General features: G+C 38.6%; 1 protein-coding gene across 1 annotated transcript in view; it reads right to left on the bottom strand.

Moving 5' to 3' along the window:
* The window catches only part of LOC119549712 (apoptosis-stimulating of p53 protein 1), a 40009-nt gene extending 26799 nt beyond the window's left edge, over nucleotides 1–13210 (bottom strand). Inside the window, exon 1 of the mRNA XM_037857945.1 lies at nucleotides 12848–13210. The gene's annotated coding sequence lies outside the window, so the exon portion shown is untranslated. The remainder of the gene's footprint in view (nucleotides 1–12847) is intronic.
* Nucleotides 13211–20349: the final 7139 nt, after the last annotated feature.

Here is a 20349-nt window from a genome sequence, read left to right as displayed (position 1 = left end):
TTATTTAGTTCAACAATGAAGAAGAAAAGGGACACAAGGGGGCAGGGGAAATGAAGTTCATTCTTATTAAAATCATGACACACACAGCAGAACTCGCAGTCATTTGCATTTTCCAACCATGGCTCCTTGGCTCGGCCTAGACATTTTTCGTTCTTCTGTTTCGTAAGTTGATTGCCACATAAATTTCGTGTAATCTAATAAAATTTGAATTGTAGTCGACTCCTGCTTTTGGCCCGAATGTGAAATGCGAACTGGCAGCCGCAAGAGCCAGTAACGCAAGTCATCTTCAATAAGTACTATCCAGAACGGGAATTATAGGTGGGACGATTTTTAAATTAAATTAAATATTTAGAGCTTGCAGAAAAAAATTAAATAAAAGATTAAACCAAACAATTTGAAATGTTATTTTACTAAAATGATTTTACGTGACCAAACGTATGCATGAATATATTTTAAGCCCAGAAGAACAATAAATTCTTACGACTACATTTTATTTATAGTATGCAATGGAAACGAAAAATGGCATTTAAAAGTGGTTTCAAAGTCCTAGTGATTTGTGTGGCATCGCCGATAATTTGTCTTTATGATTTTCTAAGAATATTTTTCTTTAATTTTTGTGGACCATTTTCATTTAAAAAATTTTAAATTAAAAATTAAATTACTTACCTAAGTGATTGGTCTTTCATTAAATTATAAACAAATATATTTATTGTGCCTAGAATTCCCCTCACGCTCGCATCTCTAACAAGAGTCCCAATCCAGTTTCAGATGCTGATGGAGTTTCAACTTTGAACGGGCGATAAGCTAATCAAATTAATTCAACTTAAAAAACTTGGCAAGGGAATTTGCAACAAATTAATGTTATTTCATGGCTTCTTAAACTTGACACTGCGGTAACTACCAGCACCCCCATTTCCACAAAACCCCCTTTTCACCCCCTTGTGAGCTCACTTCAAAGTAATTCATTTCTGATTGGAAGTTTCCTGTCAGCAATTTTACTTTTTCCTCCACAGCCACTCGCTCGCTTTTCACTTTCCAATTTTTTGCGAGAGCGAAAAGTTTTCTGCATGGCTTAAAGTGGAAGCGTTTATGGATGGATGTGTGTTGAGTTCGAGTTTCCACACATTTCACCCCACGAACAATAAACTTGGTAAAAAATATACTACTCGACGAGCGGCGGAGAGAACATTTTCCAGTTTGTTGATCGGAATCTCCGGGGGGTCCCAGATCGAAAGGTTCCTTTACTTTCCCTTTCTGAAATCCCATATCCAGGGTATTTGTAGGCAAATTGCCCGCATTTTGTTGCCCCCTTGAGTGCGAGTATCTGCTAGGTTATTTGTAAACTTTTTCTGTTGATACTTTGCAACTGGGGGAGCGCCAAAGTTAATCTCGGTTAGACAAAGTTCTCAGTTCTCTGTTTCGGTTAAAGGCATTTGATTGATTTTCTCCTCTTTCGCAGCACGGATTGAGTTCGAAAGGCAAATACTTCAGTTCGTTCGCTTCCCAGTCACTTGGCAATTCGCTCGAATGCAGTTTGCATGTTTGATGACAGCTCCAAACTGTTCTGAATTCCCCCTCAGAATTCGATAGTCGAATGTTTTTTACATACAGCGTATGCAACACCTTTTCCAGCGCCATAAACAGAATGTGTCAAATGCACGAATGCAAATCCAAGTTCTCACATAACCAGCCAAATAAAAATGTGAGGGTGTTGCACAGGGAACCTTTATATATGTATATATCAGCAGAGACCAGGAAAAAGCCAAGTAAAATGAACCAAAGTAAATTGGCTAAATAGGATTTTTTTTAGAATAGAGACAAATTTGGCAGTGAGTCAAACTAATAAATAGTCACTTTTGCATATCAAGGAAAGTTTATTGCCAAATAAAATATGTAAAATTAAAAACTTTTTATGGTTTTATGTAATATAATATGCATTTGCATATTAAACTTGCAAACAATATTGTTTACCTAAACAAATTACACACTTAGCTGAATATGAATTACTTATATGGAACTTATGCTTAAAAAAGTTTATAAATAAAATCAACGTAATTTATTCAACATGCTCCTAAGTACAAAAGAGAAACAATTGGTTTTAAAATGAATTACAAATTAGGCCGCAAGCATCCATTCGTTTAAAATATGCAAATTACATAAACAATTCCCTTGAAATTATTTACCGAAAATCATCGTCCACCCATCAATGTTTTAGAACGATTATGAAACTAATAAGCACGGAAAATCTCTAGGCATTTTATTAATCCGTCCCATCGAGGAGATAATCATCATTTCATTCAGCATTTTAGTAAATGACTTTGCCGAATGCAGTTAGCCAAATAATTTAGAAACGCCAAACACGTTTTGATTGCCCCAATATGCCACAGCATTTAATGCAATTATCGATTTGGCAGTGAATATACATTTGGTACCCAGGTAAACACACATTTGCATGCAAATCCCGGGAGAATGTTTACGCCAAAACAACAGAGCCGATCCCGACCGCATTTGAAAGCCTTGCAAAAATATCAACAGCAAAACAATTTCAATAAATGTGTAATTTACAACTGTTTTAATTATTCGCCGGGGTGATGGGGGGATTGGAAATGTGGTGGCACTAAACAATAAACAATAAACAATGTGGATACTGATTGGAGAAGCGTGAATCCATTCAGAATTTTGAAAAGTGCGCTGTTTGCGGGTCGGCAATTTTATTTTGATTCGGTTTTGGGTTTCGAATTCATTTGCGACCTTTTCATTTAGTTGGTTTCTGGTCTCTGTGGTATCATATCGTACCAACTTCCACATCCGCTCATCAGGGTTTTGCATAAATTAGGCCAGAACGGCACAATGTAATTTTAATGAGAATTAATCTTTCAGGCCTCTAAGTGTGGCAAATTGAATTTGGAAAATTTGCGGTGGGTTGGGTTGGCCCGGGGGGGGTAAAATGGAACATTGCGTCCCGCCAATAGACATGTTCCAATTGTTGTTGCCGTTGCTGTCATGGTTGTTGTGGTCGTTGCACATTTGCCAAGTGCCGCAGGGGCAAATGCTCCATCCACACACAATATGGCAAACGAATGCATTTGTGTGGGAATTTGGCAAATGTACAGCAAGAGCGCGAAAATAACACCTGCAGGCTGCAAACTAATTAAAATCGTTGCGGCCATTTCGACGAGGCGCCAGCCATTAAATCATATGGTGAAAATTGCCTAAAATTGGCAAATAAAATCTACAAATGGCTTTTTCGAAAGTTTAAGTTTTGGAAATTATTTACACACGGAATCTATGAAATGTATTAAACAGAAGTTAATTTAAAACTTTTCAATGGACATGCGTATGAAAAATTAAAACTAAACTAATCTAACTAACTAGCAGCAGACATTATTTTTCAAATTATAAGCGTTCAAAAATGCTTTCTTGTTGGGTTGTTCTTGATTAATAAAGAAACTAGCCATGTTTAATGATTTTTGACTCTTTAAATCCAAACTCGTAGGGCTTGCCTAACTGCAGCCGTTATATACTAATCAAACCTAATTGCAAATTAGTGACTTTGTCCACCCTGAACTCTGATATTTGCAACATCAGCTTTGTGCGACATAATTGCCCAACCAGCTAAACAGAATAATTGCTACATTAGACACTTTGGCAACTAATTATCTTTAGTGCAGGCAATATCATCAGTTTAAGTGGCGGCAGCACAACATCACGTCTTGTTTGGATAAAATCTCTGTGCCCATGGATTTGTATCTGCATCTGCATCTGTATCTGTATCTGCGATTTATATCTGTATCTTGACTGGCTATCTATTGGCCACAAAGAGTCTTACGCTTGGCCAAACAACAATCGGAATTACCCAGCGGGGTTGGGGGGAGGAAAAAGGGGGCTCATCTCAATTATTTGCGTGTTGAGCGTGCGGTTAGGGCAACAAAATGCCTGAAATGGCAGAGGCAAGGTAATTAGCAGTCACCTCAATGTGGCAATCATTTGAGCTAAGGACTTCGAAGCGATGTCGTTAAGACAGGACTCAATCTTGGGCCAAAAGGACCACAAATTATGGCAGACTGTGGCGTTCCGAATGAGCTGTTTTTCGACAGGAAGGAGGCCGGGATTCCGCTTGAACAGGGCTCATAAATCAATAGCCATTGACAGCTTTGTCAATGAATCGGCGGATGATTGAATGAGCATACGCCACCGCGTCCATCACGGCGTATACGCAACGCTTGGATTACCTCGAAGGTCATCACTAAGTGGCTGAATACCAAAAAAAGAACGCTTTTCTGTTTGAACGCGCCTCGCATTCAAAAGCAATTTTCAAGCAAAGGAAAACCCTCTTGGAAAACCATTTTCGCTGCCCAAATTCCAGCCCACATTTTGTGGCAATTTGTTCAATTACTCGAGCTCAGACATCGATTTGGTTTATTAAAAAGAGCCAAAAGCCCAGACAAAGTCAGCTGAACAAAAGGAAAAACCCGAAAACTACAGGCTTTCCAATGCCTGGCATTTTCGCATGGCCAGCAAATTCAGCGGAAAACATTTTCAATTTAATTAAACAAAAACAAAAAGCAGAAAAATGTGTTGTTTCGAGCAAACTTTTTATGTACTTATGGGGGGGATTAGGGGCGTTGAAAAAGGGATGATTGCATGATGATGACAGCCCCGAAATGTGTGTTGGCCATCTTCAAATAATTATGCAAAAATGTTGGCAAATGAAAATGAAATTTGTTTCGTTCGCAACTTTGGATAATATAAAGAACCTAAAATAGTTGGCAAAGGCAACTTTTTCTGGTCAACATATATATTTACCTCTCTGTGTTATTTAATTGCTCAGATAAACGTTGAATGATAAAGACATACAGATAAAAGTGATGACAACGAAACATTTTGAATTCAACTTCAGGAAAGTTTTGCTAGGCGATGAATACAATGCCAGTTTAATTGCAATATAATTGCAAAATGGTAGCTTAATTGCTCAGAGTTTACAATTTGTTTATTATTTATGAGAGTTTCGCAGAGCAATCTAAATGTTTTATTAATTTTAATGCATACTTTTATCAGGTAACTTTTTTGCAGCTCATACATTTAACATGCTCTTCCCGAATCATTAGGCAGTAAATTGCTCTCAAATTACGAGTATTCCACTTCTAATCCGATAGTAAATTATCCTGAAATATGCTTGTGCAAATGGCACACTAGAAATAGGCAACCCACCACACATTCGTAAGCCCCCTTTGCACCTTCACTCCGCTGCGACATTAGCTGACAATAAAATATGTAAATGGCTGCCGAATAAATCGCAGCAACTTCTGACACGCCAAAAATGGAGGAAAAAGGGGGTTTTCGGGGCTTTTTGGTGGGCTTTTGGGGGGTTTATGGGGGAGTGGTAAGAGGAGATCAGGCTGGCAGACAAGAGTCAAACAAGCAGAAACCGAGCGACATTTTCGTAATGCGAAAAGGTAACAGACGAAATCCATCAGTCCATAACGAAAGTCCCGCTGTGTGTGTGCTTATGTGTGTGGAATGCCGCCCCAACCGACCCCGCCCCCCACAAACTACCGCCCCACATGATGAGTTGCGATTACACACATAAATACGCAATTCGCTTAAGTACGTTTGGCAGGGGCGTCGGCTGCGGCTGGTTGTTCAGGGGGGGTCGCGGAAGAGTTGTGGTCTCTTTCCGCCATGTGCGTCATGGCCCGGCTTCTGTTACCACTTATCCACACGGCCACTCACACAGCTGCGGTTAAATCGAAAGTAGTATTATTATATTACCAACTAGGCCATCTTTTGAAAAAGTAATAAACGTATTGTCATTCGAAAGCATACCTTACCATAGAAGAGTTAAACAAAATATTTTAAAACTATCAATACTTAAGATCGGTTTGTAATAATGGGAAGCCCCGCTTAATGAACCATGAAAATGTATGCAGTTTTGGACGAGAAAACGGGCCTTAATTTCAAAAAGAACATTAAGTTTAAAAACTCATTTTTTTAAACCTTCAAATTTGGTTATTTTTTTATTGTTCCCAAATAATTATTTAATATTAAATCTAAGTATTCATTATCGAGGCTGTCACAGAAATCTCAGAAATTCGTACTTATGCTGATTTCCCCCGAACTTCGAACAAAAAGATATTTTGAACACCCCCTATAGGTACATCTGAACATTATATCCCTGAAATTTTCAATGTCAATACCTATTTAAAACAAGATAATCCAAGTAAAGATACTAAATACATGATAACAAAAATCATATTTTAAATGCCATGTGAACAAAATGTATTGCATTTTTATTCAAAATCCAATTTTTTTAGTTAAAGCGGTCGTTTTGTAAAGCCTTTCCATTTTGCATCACTATTCTTCCGCCGACAGCTGTATTTATTAGCAATTCAATGTGGAAAAGCCCCGTTACACACACCCTGACAGACAGCAAACACACCCCCGGCCACCCACACATGGGCCCACACACAACAATAGCAACAATAATGCGAATTGATGAAGCGTGAAGGATTTCGGAGGCAATTTTCAGGAGAGGATTGCGCCTGCATATCATCACTCTGCACACGCACAGATTAGGTTGGGTCGAGGGTCGAGAGCCCCCCCCCCCCCTCCCACCGGAAAGGGGGGTCTAAGAGGGGTCCAGACCTATCATATGTGAACATCACTGAACGCACCCAAAAAGGATTAAGTACCCGCCCCGTTGGCACTTCCTTTGTTTGCCCTTCATTGGGCACCATCGTCCTGCGGGCGTTATTTTAATTTTAAATTACAATTACGTTTTAATGATATTTAAATTGGCATTGAAGTAAATCACGCCTGAATGGTTCAGGAAATTAATAATGCGATAATAAAGGAAGCGAAGTGGACAATCTATCAAGGGAGGCAGAGAATTTTAATGCGAAATGGCTTGCCAATTAATTTGGGGAATGTTTTCCTTTTCGCAAGGTATTTCAATGGAATTAATCAGGAATAATGTTCTGCAGAATTAAATGTGTATCAAAACACAACCACGTAAATGAATGAATTTATATAATGCTTTTCATACACTCCGCCTACTAGTAATTATTCCATTTATCGCCCTACCAAAAACTGCAAAGCAAACGAATATTTCAAATGAAAAGGTTTAACCAAAATGGCGTAAAATGATAAAAAAATATAAAATGAAAAAAGAACCGCAACGAGCAAAACTCAATTGCGGCAAAATAACTAAAATTGCTTTGTCAGGGTAAAAGAGAATTTTCCATCAGGGGGTGAGCGGTAAATATTTAGCCCCCGCCCCCAAAAATACGAAAGAGGGGCGTGGCAGAAAGCCAAACTCTTTTGAACAGCACATGTGTGTGTGCGCCGTGTCGCTGGATAATTCAGACACAAAAAACTTTGATTCTATATGCAAACAATAAGGGAAGCCGGCAAAAGGGGGATATTTGCATGCTGCGAGGAGCTGAATGGGGATGTGTGTCAAATAAGCATATTTGGCCCACATCCTTACCCATTGGGAGCAGGGAAAGGGGCGAGGGGGAGGCGGAGGGAATATTTCCACCTCTTCCGAAGGCAGTTGGCAGGCATAAAATATCTGCAAAGCGCATTTAAGCCGCGCCACACAATAAAAATAAATAAAGAAAGGCAGCGAACAAAAAAGCGCACCGAGTCCTAACGATTTCGCCAGAATGAGGGCAACTTTCCGGCGGGGAGGGGAAGTGGAAAGCGGGAAATGAGTGGTCGGTGGGTGGGCTGTAAGCTGTGGGTGGTGGGCGGAGGACCAGGTAGCACATGCAAGCCAAAAACATAATAATAATAAATATTCAGTTCAGTTCAGTGTTCAGTTTCCGTTTTATTCAACCTCACAGATGGAGGGTATATGCTGGAAATGCAAGACCTTATAAAGATTCAATCGTTTTATTCCAATACTGGAAATGTATTATAATATGTATGTTCATAAACCTACAAACTAAAACACACACACACATAGTGCTTGAAATTAAAAGAAATCCTTCTCAAATCACTATTAAAAGATATATTCCTTTTACATCTAAATACAATAATGGTAGAATTCTGGTTATTTATAAAAAATACGGTAGCTCAAATACAAATATTTCCAAAAATAAACTTGAACCACTTATGCAGGGTATTTTTTAAGGAATCTTCTCGCTTCATTTATACAGATTTTTTTGAACAGAATTCGCATGAATGAAAATGCGATATGAATGAATAAAAAGCCGAACTACAGCGAACGAAAAAAGTGATTCGCCCACATGTGCACATGAAAATGCAGTAACACACATGGAGAAAGGGGGGTTGGGACACAAGGAAAGGGAAAGTGAAGATCAAGGGGGAGAAAGGAGAACGGAGAAAGGAGATAGGAGGGAGAAATCCGCCCGCAAGTAAGTAAACCAAATCCGAATGAACAGGGATTTGCATTCATAAAATATATCGCATGTGAGCAGAGCGGAGACATCCTTGCTTATCCTCCCTTTACAGTATCTCCCCTCTCTTTCTTTCGCTGTATACCCGTCTCTTTCGCCAGCAGACCCTGCAGGTATATTGCTAGTCCGCAAATGGAGGTCATGATTGTGTGTGTTCGCTCGTCTTTGTGTGTGTTTCTGTGCAAATTATGCAAATCGCAAGCATGAAAAACAAATATTAAACTTTTCACGAGAAAAAAAGATTCAAAAATTAAATAAAATTTTACAAAAGACATAAAAACCAAACGGTTGCCCCAACACGCACACAGAGCCAACCGCACACAGTGACACATAAGTGGGTTCCCTTTGCCTGCATGACAAACGTGGAAGTGGGAAAACCCCCTTCCGGAGGAATGGCAACGAAAGAGATCCCACACATATAGTCATGCTTCCCTAAGGTGATTGTTTTTCCGAAATGGAATCAAATGGAGAGGCAAATGCCTTTAACAACTAAACTTTGTACCTTTTATGGGTTTATCTCAAGCTTTGAGTTTTCCCAACTTAAAATTATCTGGGACATAAATGGAAGCGTAAAGGATTAATTTTTGATAGACGAAGTACTTTAGAAACTGTAATAAACATGGTATCAATATACAACTTGCTTTAGATTTTGTTGTTGCCTTTCTAAGAAAGCAAAGATATTTGAAAAGAAATGTAGAAAAATGAAAAAAAAATGCATATATGCAACTTTTTAAAATCACATAAAAGTAATAAAATGCTGAAAATACCTAAGAATAGCTAGGATCATCACAAAAAAAGAGTTTTTTCTTTGTAAAATGGAGAAGCAAATGCCTTTAACAACTAAACTTTGTACCTTTTATGGGTCTATCTCAAGCTTTGACATGTCCCAACTTAAAATTATCTGGGATATAAATAGAAGAATAAAGGATTAATATGTGATAAAGGTAGTACTTTAGAAATTGTGAGAAACATGCTATCAATATTAAACTTGCTTTAGATTTTATTGGTATATTGATATCATAAAATATACAACTTCTTAAAACATATCCGATTAAAATCCTATTAATATATAAGCCACTTTTTAAAATCACATAAAAGTAATAGAATGTCAAAAATTCGTAAGAATAGCTAGGATCATCACATAAGATGATATTCTTCTTTGTACCCCTATCATCATAATCAAATAACAGTTGCTTGTTAATTGTAGGGAGGTTGGACTGTAAACTTAGAGGGGTCCCGCGTAATGATTGTACTTACACATGTATGCATGACCTACCATTACCCTGCCATCTGTAAATCCTGGTTCCCCACTGCCCCCTTCACCCCCACAACCCGCCTGACGAAAGTTGGCAACTCACTCGAAAAAAGCTGAAGCAAACAAACAAACGCAAATTTGGTTCTCTCCCAGTTTTTTGTTTGTGAAAAGCGCGCGTGGACAATAGTGTGCATGGGCGGAGGGTTGTGGTAACAAAGGGGGGTTGGGGGTTGTGGGTGGAAAGGGGTGCGGCTTTGCGTTTTGGGCGCGGCTGTCTGCACGTGTGTTTGGAGCTAGGGAGCAACTAGTTGTGGGCCGGGCCCATTTCATTTCGGGCCGGCCAAAAAGCGTCGCAAAAATATCTGTAAACACGCAGCTGGCTTTGAGCACCCCCCTGAAAACCCTCTTACAAACCTGAAAACCCCCTCTCGAGAGCCAGAAGCGTTAAATAAAATCTCGCACGCTTCGTTTGGACGTGAAAAAAACACGTTTCCCCTGCCACCACCCACTCTCTCTCTCTCTTTGCTGCCTCAGTGAAATGCAAAACAAATTAGAAAATAGGTTTGTCAACATCAGGCAGCCGGTTTCGAAACTCAAAATGTGGGCGCACATGACACGCCCGGTGAAAAGTTGGGTTTCACTCGCAGTTTCCAGGAAGGACTTACAGTGCTTCATATGCAGAAATGTAAATGTCAAGCGTTAAATTGGTTGGGAGCATTGTTTGAAAAATATCTGAGGTGTTTGTTTAAAAAAAGATATTTTTTCGGTTATAAGCCAAGTTACAGAAACTCTTCCCGCAGAAAACCGAAGGTCTCATAGACAGTATTAATTAACTTGAACCGAAATACCCATCCTAATCCTACAATCTTAAGTAAAATATCTCTGACCCCAAAATTAGAGAAACAAAGAAAGATGCCCGACTAATTTAACTGTTCATTCGGCCAAAAAAAATATTGTAAATGGCTTGTCAATCATGTCGAGTTCATTAAACGGTTGGCAACGTTTTCGACGTCATAAGCGTTACACGCACTCGGCCAAAACGGAGCGTGATAAATGTTTGAAACAAAAGTGTTACTGACCTCACATTATACGTAAAAAACGTGCAGGTTCCAAAACTCATACTCTTCTTTTTTTTCGGGGGTGCTAAGCGAGAGGGAGCAAGACATATCACAGAGAGAGAGAGAGGGATAATGAGATATAGAGAGAGACGGGTAGCAAAGGTGAACGAGATAGAGATAGCAAGTTTGGGGCCTCTAAGTTCGACGTTTGTCTGCCTCGCTTCACTTTTCACACTTTTCGTTTTCGTTGCGTTGGAATTTCTAAAAACCCAAACTACCAGATAGAACGAGCGAAAGAGATGGGTGCACGCGGTGTAAGGGAGACGGGGATAGAGGCTGGCATTCCTGGTTGCCAAGGCAACAAAATCAACCCAACAGCGATCGCTGGAATGCAGCAGCTACAACAACCACAGAAACAAGGCTTGAAACTAAAAAAAAACTGGCTTTGTTGCCTTTTTACAACGTTTTGTTGTTGCTGCTTGTTTGCTGCACAGAGAAAAATGTGAGAAAATTGTTTAAATATTTTCATTTTCAAAATAGATCTATTACTGAAAACATACAAATTTAATTTTTTTATTGTAAACAACAATTTAAAAACCCATGGTGCCTTAGGAGTGCTTTCTTAGTATCCTAATATGTTTTATAAAAAAATATGTGATACATCGATAGAGATCATATAAAATATCTGGTTTTATATAGATTTTCACTTTAACATGATGTTATTATATATTAGTTATTGATATGGTTGTACTGAAGATTACTCAAATATATAATAAACAAACTATACAAATAATAAATCAATTATTATACTTCATTTATATGTTATATATATTCAATGATGGTCGTATTGGGTGCAACACGATCTAGAAAATTAATGTTTTAAAAATTTGGAGGAGTTTGTTTGGATTCAAACAATCTTTTAGAAGTTTAATAGATCTTTTCTTGGACGTAGTTAAACTTTAACAGAGTCACTTATAACTATGACTATGTTACGAACACATTAGGATCAAATATGTATTGAAGATCATACAGTTCTTTGTATCTCAAAAACAAATTAGACTTTCAGCTATAAAATCCCTATAAATCTTTTGCAGCGACAGATAGTAGCTCAATCTCTATAAATACGGAAGACTTGGGTTTTTCGCTGTGTGCTTTAGACGGGGGGAACACGTTTAAAAGCGATCGAAAGAGGTGAATCGCGGGGGGCGGGGAGAGATCGAGGGGATGAGGGGAATCTGTTGACTTGGCTTTTCAATTGGAAATGGACTTGGGGCCTGAGAATGTGAGAATGGGCCTGGCTTCGAATCGCTGGGCGCATTTGTGTGGGTTTTCGGGGATGCTTTTGTGGACGGATTGTGCGGATTGGCTTTTAGCTGGCCGTGTTTGCCTGTGTTTGGCTGGGCTGAAAAAATGCTAAACCGGAATGTGGCTCTTCAGTGAAAAGAGCATAATAACGATCGCCGTAGTCGTAGCCGCAACATGATCATGATCGCGATGACGATGACGGCGACGATCGAAAGCCAAGCGCTGCTGGAATATCGTCGTAACTTGAGGCCGGCAATCTAAGCGCTTGGCTTGGTCGTTGTTGCTTGTTTTTCTGGTTTGCCAATTGCGCCAGATTTGCGTTTTTTTCTACGTTTTTCTTTTTTGTGTTCTTTGATGTTTTTGTTGTTCAGTTTTATTTTTATAGTTTCTCAAAAATGTCGCCAATGGATCAGAGGAAAACAGAGCGTGTACAGTTGCAGCATCATGGGATCGGGCAAAAAAAAAATGGAAAAAAATTGGAGGCCAACCAGCCTGTTCCTCCCCCTTTTCGGAAAATTCCCACAATCCCATGGCTGGAAAAAAGAATCACGTTTATACCGTTTTGTACTGATTCTTCTGTTCCCTCTTCTCATTGTCATTATCTGGTCTTTCTCTTTCCACCTCGCCGTTTTCAAGTGCAATTTTGAAATGCCACACACACACACACCTGAACTCTTACCTGTACACACAGATACCCATGCTCATTAAATATTTTTGCTGTTGAATAATTTTCTTTTTTTGAGGTAGTTCGAGGGGGGAGGGGGTGCTGAAGTAGAAAGAAAAGAAAAACTTCAAGTTCACCTCACCTTGTCTGCACCTTGCGCTGCTGCTGCTTCTGCTTCTGCTGCCCCTCTCGTTGTTGTTGCTTATTTGGCTGCTGTTTAATTGCACCTTAAAGTGAATTAATCACCTTTTACACTGCCGCTTCTTTTTCTTCTTCTTCACCCCTTGCCTTTTGTATCACGCAGCTTTTTTGCATACTTTTCAACTGGCTTTCTTTCATTCAATTCACATAGCTGCTTCTTTGCCTTTGTAATTAATTGAATATACACTCAAACACAGACACAGCAGGCACTCCACTCACACACACACGTACGCAGAGGGAGGGAGCGAGAGGGGGCACGCGGTTTTCCTTTTCTTTGGGGGAAAAACACGTCTGTCGACAGGTAAACGCGCTGAGCAACTGACGCCGACTCTTCCAGCGGCCTCGCTTGGCCTTTGGGCCACGCTCTGCGCCACAAGCCCGCTCTCCCAACGATCTCCCACACCAGCTAGCCGTCTCTTTCGCGCCGCTCCAGCTGGCGTCCCGCTTGCACCTGCGCACTTGTTGCGGTGGTGGTGATCCGGGCAAAATACGTTACGAAGCACCGTTTGAATTTTACCTGTGACGCGCACTAAAAGAGGCAGGGAGAGCGCTCACCTGGAGAGCAAGAAACTCCACGAAAAGGTGAGAGAGAGTGAGAACCAGAGAAAAACCCCGTGAGAGATCCATTTACCTGTGCTCACCTGCATTGAAAAAAATATTGCGGCTTCTTTTAGAAAATAGTGGTTTTTTGTGGGTGCAGGAAGAACTCTACACATTTTATTACAATTAGTTCTGTTAAGATTTAGAAAGGTTTTTAAAAACAATGTTTAATATTATAGAAATTAGTAATCTCTGATTATAATTGGTTGTTTTATGCCTAAGAAAGATAACTAAAATTCAAAACGAAAGTTTTCATATTTTTATTTATGTTTTAGAAATTAAGATTTAAACCACAAAAGTACCAAAATATTTTTTCGTATCTCCATGTTTGATCTCAGATATTTTTCCCAGTGTATCGTTATCTCTCCAGCCGTCTCGACACAGGTTGTGTGCTCGGAAATTAGCTCGCGAGTCGCGACAATTAAGTGTTTACCTCGTTTTCCAAGTATTACTATGGTTTTCTGTGCGATATTGGCGTTGCCATGGTGCAAATAATCGTGCAAAAACAATAGGTGTAGCCATGACTTTTAGTTGAAAGATTCATATAGTTATAATAGCTATTTTAACTGACTAACTAGTGGACGATGAGTATTACTGTATAAACGCACGCACAAATCTTTAAAAATCTCACCATATTCAGGATGTTATGTCATTTTTAGTTTCAGCATACAGTTTATAAAATTATCTTTCACGATTTTAAGTTGCCTACGCCTGGACCTGTTTTGCAGATGCAAATTTTCCGTTGATCACTTTATAATTGCTTGCAACTTTCTCTGCCTTTTCCTTTCCTTTTTGTTATATTATCCCTTCTCTGCTCTATAACTTTTGTCAAGCTAAAAAAATACAATATTTTTGAATCAACGCGCCATGTTTTCCTTCTCATCCATTTTTTTCCTGATCTGGTAGCACCAACTTTGGTTGTCGTCCTAGCTACAAGATTTAGCTCAACTCGTGTCTCCACTAAGAAGGCTTCCCCTTTTTTAGATCTCTCCAAATAAAAGAGTTCAGTTGCTCTGTTACGTTGGCAGCTTGGAGATTTGGAATATTCCTGCTTCAGGGCTGTTTTTTGTTAACAAGATTTTAAAACTTTGTGACATACATATATCTCATAATTGTATATTTTTTGAAAATATTTTTGAAATCCCAACGACGCGAAGCCACTCGACTTTAACAAAAATGTTAAATTAAAGTACACGACTAGGGGGCGCTTTTCTACATAATACCTTACTCGTGCGTGTAAATAAACATAAATGTAGGTGTTACCAGCTCAGGAAAATTAAGACTCATGTTCATGAAGAGGAAGAACACATGGCGCCTTGATTCAAAAATATTGCATTTTTGAGCTTGATAAAAGTGTAGGAACAGTGAAGAACGAGAATGGATAGTATTAAAAATAGGAGAAAAAAGGGGGAGAAGGTCGCAACATTTTTAAAAAGATAAATGGAAAATTTGAGTCCGCAAAACAGGACCCAATCATAGGCAATTTGAAATAGTGGACACCTAATTAATCGATACGCAATTAAGTTCATCATCTAGTTCATCTAGTTCTAGCTCCTTGCCATCTTCCATTCCCCCACTTCACTTCAAAATCAGTCATGGATGAAATGAATCTTCTTAGCAAATATCAAGCTGGGAAATATTCACATAGAAATACATAAGCATTTAAGGGTCACTCCTTAAAGCAATAGGAAATTCATGAAACATGTCATACTATACTTATACTTATACTATATACTACAAAATTATACTTTTATTTTTTAAATATTTTATTTCAGCTGAAGTTTCGTGACATTTTTATTTTGTCATTTTTTTATAACATAAATAACAAAAACTATGAAAAAAATATACAATATTGAAAAAAGTATTAATTTAAAAATATTATCTATAGATAAAAGGTTAAAAATATGTGAGATAAGTATGGCCGAGAAGATTACTGTGACACTCTTGACTCTTGACTATGCCGGTCAAGATAAACCATATAAGAAATTGAAATAAATAAAACATTAAATAAACATAAATAAATATTCTAAAAACTTGAAGGAGGAGTCCAATAATGAACCAATTTAAAGTCCGCTCGAATAACAATGATGATTAATTCAAGAATAACTATAAAACCATTCTATAGGATAATTGGCAGAAAAGAAAGCAATGAGCGAAATCCTCACCCAGCCCCACCACTTCCTTCCTTCCTTTTCTTATTTTTCTTTTCCCGCCAAAAAGTTGCATAAATCTGTGAAATTACCCAAACACTCGAAAGCTTAACACAGACGGTTGAGTAATGCCCGAGATTAGCACGGGGTGAGGTGAACAGGAAAATGGAAAATGAGGGCGGGAAATGCTAAGGGAAAAGTTAACCGCAGAGCGTAAATTTTCGGCGGCGGAGAATACGTCATAAAAACGATTTAACAACCGAATAAGCAACCGCAAAAGCAGAATGACAATGTCCCCTTAACTCCGCCCCTTGCACTTTCACCAACTCCCCCTTTTCCTTTCTCCAATCACGCCCTTTTCAAAACGGAAATGAAGCCGACGAGGCGCGTTAAACAAAAAAACGAGAAGTGAAAGCCGAACGGAGCACAGAAATACCTTTGGGCCGATCAGGAATGTATAATTTTTCATGAGTTTGGGCTTCAAACCTCAAAGAGAGTATCATCTGCTCGGCAATAATTCTCTAGAGAAACATCTTCCATTTTGTCTTTGACGGCTTCCGTCGAGCCAACTGCTTTTTTATGGCCTATCAACGAACGTCTAATGCCGGCAATTAAAATAAACGACAGACGAGCCAAAGCCAAAGCCTTGGGCCTTCGCTCCCTCAACTCATCTCTAGTCCCTCCAAAGGATTTTCAGATGGATCGGAGGAAAAACGCCTTCAAGCTGCTAGAAAATGTGCGTTTAATGAAATTTTTATTCAATCAGCGCAGAAACTTTTATGACAACACATATACACAGGACTGAGGGGGATGGATTCGAACCTGTTGAGTTTATGATAAAGTGGCTTCCCTTCTCTTAACCCTGATCCCCGAGAGCTCTGTGCGAAGTGCCCTGCTTTTACAGCCTCCATTTATCTTTCACTTTGGCCACGCAACGCGTCAAGTGGAAGATGGAAGGGATTCCCCCGACCGCGATGATGTTTGCTTAGTGCCGGATATGGAAATGGGTACAGTTATGGGGTATGGATAGATGGGAGCGGTAGAAAAAATATAGCCCAGTCTGAGAGCTATTAGCTTGGCTCTGCTTAGCAAATATCAAGCTTGGAAATATGCACATAAAACTGCTTGGAAATACATAAACATTTAAGGGTCACTCCTTAAGACAATAGGAAATTCATGCAACATGTCATATATGATAAATATGACATATATTGAAAATATTTTTATTTGGCTCGAATCAAGTTGAATTGGCGGTGTGTATATCTAACAAATTTAGTATTAGTCCAGTCAGTGGTGTTTACTTATCAAAAAGATTATAGATAAACTCAATTTAACTTTTCTCTACTTACCATTTCGTTCTAATATTGAGAACATTGATACCAAAATGTACTTACACGGCTTTTAAGAACGAATGTTCTCAATTCAAGAATAATGTACTTGAATAATTCTCTCTGTGGTGACATTTTTAATTTGCCAGGTTTTTGTTTTAATAATGTTCGTATAGCCCATGATCTTTAAGAAAAAACCAATAGCATAGGACATAAGTACTTTCTTTTTAAATCGCTTTTTGTAAATATATTAATATTTTACAAATTATGGTGTATTATCTTATAGAAGGGTATAAGTTTTTTGTTCCAGCTAAAAAACTATGATGGTAATCTAAACAGATGTAGTCGTAGTAGGAACTCGCCTTAAAGTTTAATTTCCTACTTCCATAATGAAAACAAACTCGATTCCGCCCTGATTTCGAATGGAAATGACCAGACCGAAGACAAACTCATGAATATCATTAGCAACAGCTTCATTCGGTGGCACCAGCCCACATGATTTTTTCGTATCCCCCCGAAGCTCCTTATTATACACTTACCCACAGCCCTTGGGCTGCAATTAAGCGTTTGCGGTACGGTAAGTTGGGGCAAATTGTAGCCGAAAAACAAGCTCAAAGCGACCAACAAAGCCACAGCAAACAGCTGAGGAAAGTTCCCTTCCGTTTTTCCCACCTTCCTGGCCGACAGGTGCGCGCATTTCATTTGCATAGATTAGCTAGATTAAAGCGGAAGGCAAAAGATACAGATACGGAGTACGATATTCGGTGGCAAGTCGCCACTTGGCAGCAAGACCAAAAGTTGGGATGCGCGGTCTCAATCCAACGTTTTGTGGGTTAATTAAAAAGTTTTTCGAAATAAATTAACATAAATTTTCGTTTGCCGGAAAATCCGCGAAAATGAATTTTCTTCTAATTGACCAACACCTGAGGGCTTGCCGGCTTTTAACCCTCCGTCAGGAGCAACAATTGGCCCTTAAGCGAGCTTTAAACCCTTCTTGTGGGTCACCACCAACTTTGCGCTGCGCGCTTTTTATCTGCCAAATATTGATCGCATTAGTGAAAAGGCGGGAAACCGCAAGGCAGTCCTTTGAGAGGCGGTGAGTTAAGTGGGTGTGGCCCGTCTGTTCGAGTTCAGTTTTTGCCCATGTGGGTCAAGTAAATCAATTGACAGCTCTCCGAACTTGAGCGAGGACAAAAGGCAATCCATACGTATTCGTGAGCGTTTCGCCGTATGGGTGTGCCACCTGGTTGCCTCTATAAATAAATCATGGCTTATGATAATGTGCCACACAAGCACACCCTCTGTTGATAAGATATAGGCCAACGTATTTAACCACGTGGCAGGAGACACGAACCAGACCAGAAACAAACAGTCATTACACTATAACTCTATATTTCGTAGATAATGATGAAAATAGTGGTAGAATTAACAATTTTTTGAAAAATAAAAAAATAGGATGCTAAAAAACGTTTCGATTTTGTAATCTCTTATAAAGGTGTCCAGAAGTATGCAACAATATATTTTAAATTCGTAAGTCTGATAAAATCATTATTTTTTCACTGCCTACTTTTAGACGCCTTTAAAAATGATTTTATATATCTTGTGGTTTCTAAGGCACCTAAATGATTAATCCATAATAATATCATCGTTCCAACGTCTAATATCAAAATTATTTTATCGTATAATATCTTCTTCACTTAAAAATATAATTTTTTGTTGTAATAAAATATTTTTCAGTAAGTACCTATTTTTGTTTTGCAAATGAAGCTTAAGTAAAATAAGAAGCGCATTTTATTTTGTTTTATATATTCAAGGAAATATAAGTATTTGAACATATATATTTGTCTTTTACAGGTACCTTATTACTTTTTAAGATAATAGATAGATAGATAATAACCATTATAACTAATAACGATTACCAATTTGTCTGACCAATTATTTGGACTGAGTTATGAAAGTGTCTACTGTTTTCCCAACATAAACTCCCCTACGAAAACAGTAACCAACTGTTCAAAGGCCGGCACCATTTTGCTTTATTCAAGGACTTTGAGTGAATTTTCCTCAAGCCTTAACCTTTTCCCACTCATTCTTCTCACTCCGTTGTACGACTTTTTCGTTCGCTCAATCATCATAAATCTTGACATATTGTTGCGATACAAAAAGTATAACGAACCCTTGCCTTCACCCATATGCGACCTCGATGGGATTTGTTTGCGTTGGGCGAGATTGTTTGCGGTCTGTCCGACGGGTTTCGCTGAAGATTAATTGCATTTCGCAGTTGCAGCAGGTGCCTTTATTGTTGCTATTTTTGGCAATTGCATTTCCTGCATTTGGCAAATGTGTTTGGTCATTTAGGTAATGGCAAATCGAGTCGAGGTGAACAGCGCAAAAGTGTGTCGGGTCACAACTATCCACTTTGGAACTATTCAAATGAGAAATGAGAGCACTTTATCAGTGGAAGTATGGAATACACAAAAACGAAAAATGATAGAAGATTTATTGGGTCGCTGAATTTTGAAAAATAATACAATAAATTGCTAGTATTCGATTCTGAAAATGAAAAAATTCTAGAACCTTCCGCATTTAATTTATAAATTTATTTAAGATAAAATGTTTACATTTTTTGTTTTTTTTTAGGTTGGTAAATGTATTTAGAAATGGCAAGGTTATAAATAATTCTTTAAAAAATATGCGTTTTCCAATTAATTCCATGGTTTAAACATTTATACGTTTCCGTTTTATAGCACCATTTCAATTTCTTTTTTAATTTTTCCTGTGCAAACATGTAAATATATTGGAAAATAAAGCAGGGCCATGAGCAATGGGTAAAACCCCAACCCCACGTTCTCTACCGAAATCGAAACATTAATAAAATGCCGTATAATGCTCGTCACAAATTCTAAATATTGCCTGGCTGTCAGCGCTTCTGATCATAAAAGAACCATCGGAAAACACGCGCTATAAACAACGTCGACGAAACCGCAACAGAATCAGAACCAAAACAAAGGAAACGCCAGAGAAAGGGTCGAAAAAATAAATGAAAACGTTGCAATCCTTAAAGCGTCTTTGCCACCCACTTTTCACCCACTTTCCACCCGACTTTCACCCACCTTTCCACTCCCTTTCTCCACCATCCTTATGCTTCATTGATGGAACATACAAAACAAAGTCAGCAGAGACAGCAAAAAGATAAACAAAGCAAAGTCGTAAAGGAAAAATACAAACAGTACAAATGGTGGGTAAATCAAGTACCCAGAGACGGGGGCCAAAGTGCACGGAAAAGCTAACGGTGACGTGGCAGAGCTTTTCTGTGACGTCACAGTTGAAAGCGCCGACACCAAGTGCCAAACCGAACCGAGGCGAAC

This window comes from Drosophila subpulchrella, chromosome 2R, assembly GCF_014743375.2.
Source record: "Drosophila subpulchrella strain 33 F10 #4 breed RU33 chromosome 2R, RU_Dsub_v1.1 Primary Assembly, whole genome shotgun sequence".
Classification (NCBI taxonomy): Eukaryota; Metazoa; Arthropoda; class Insecta; order Diptera; family Drosophilidae; genus Drosophila; species Drosophila subpulchrella.
This window is presented reverse-complemented; position numbering and strand designations above follow the sequence as displayed.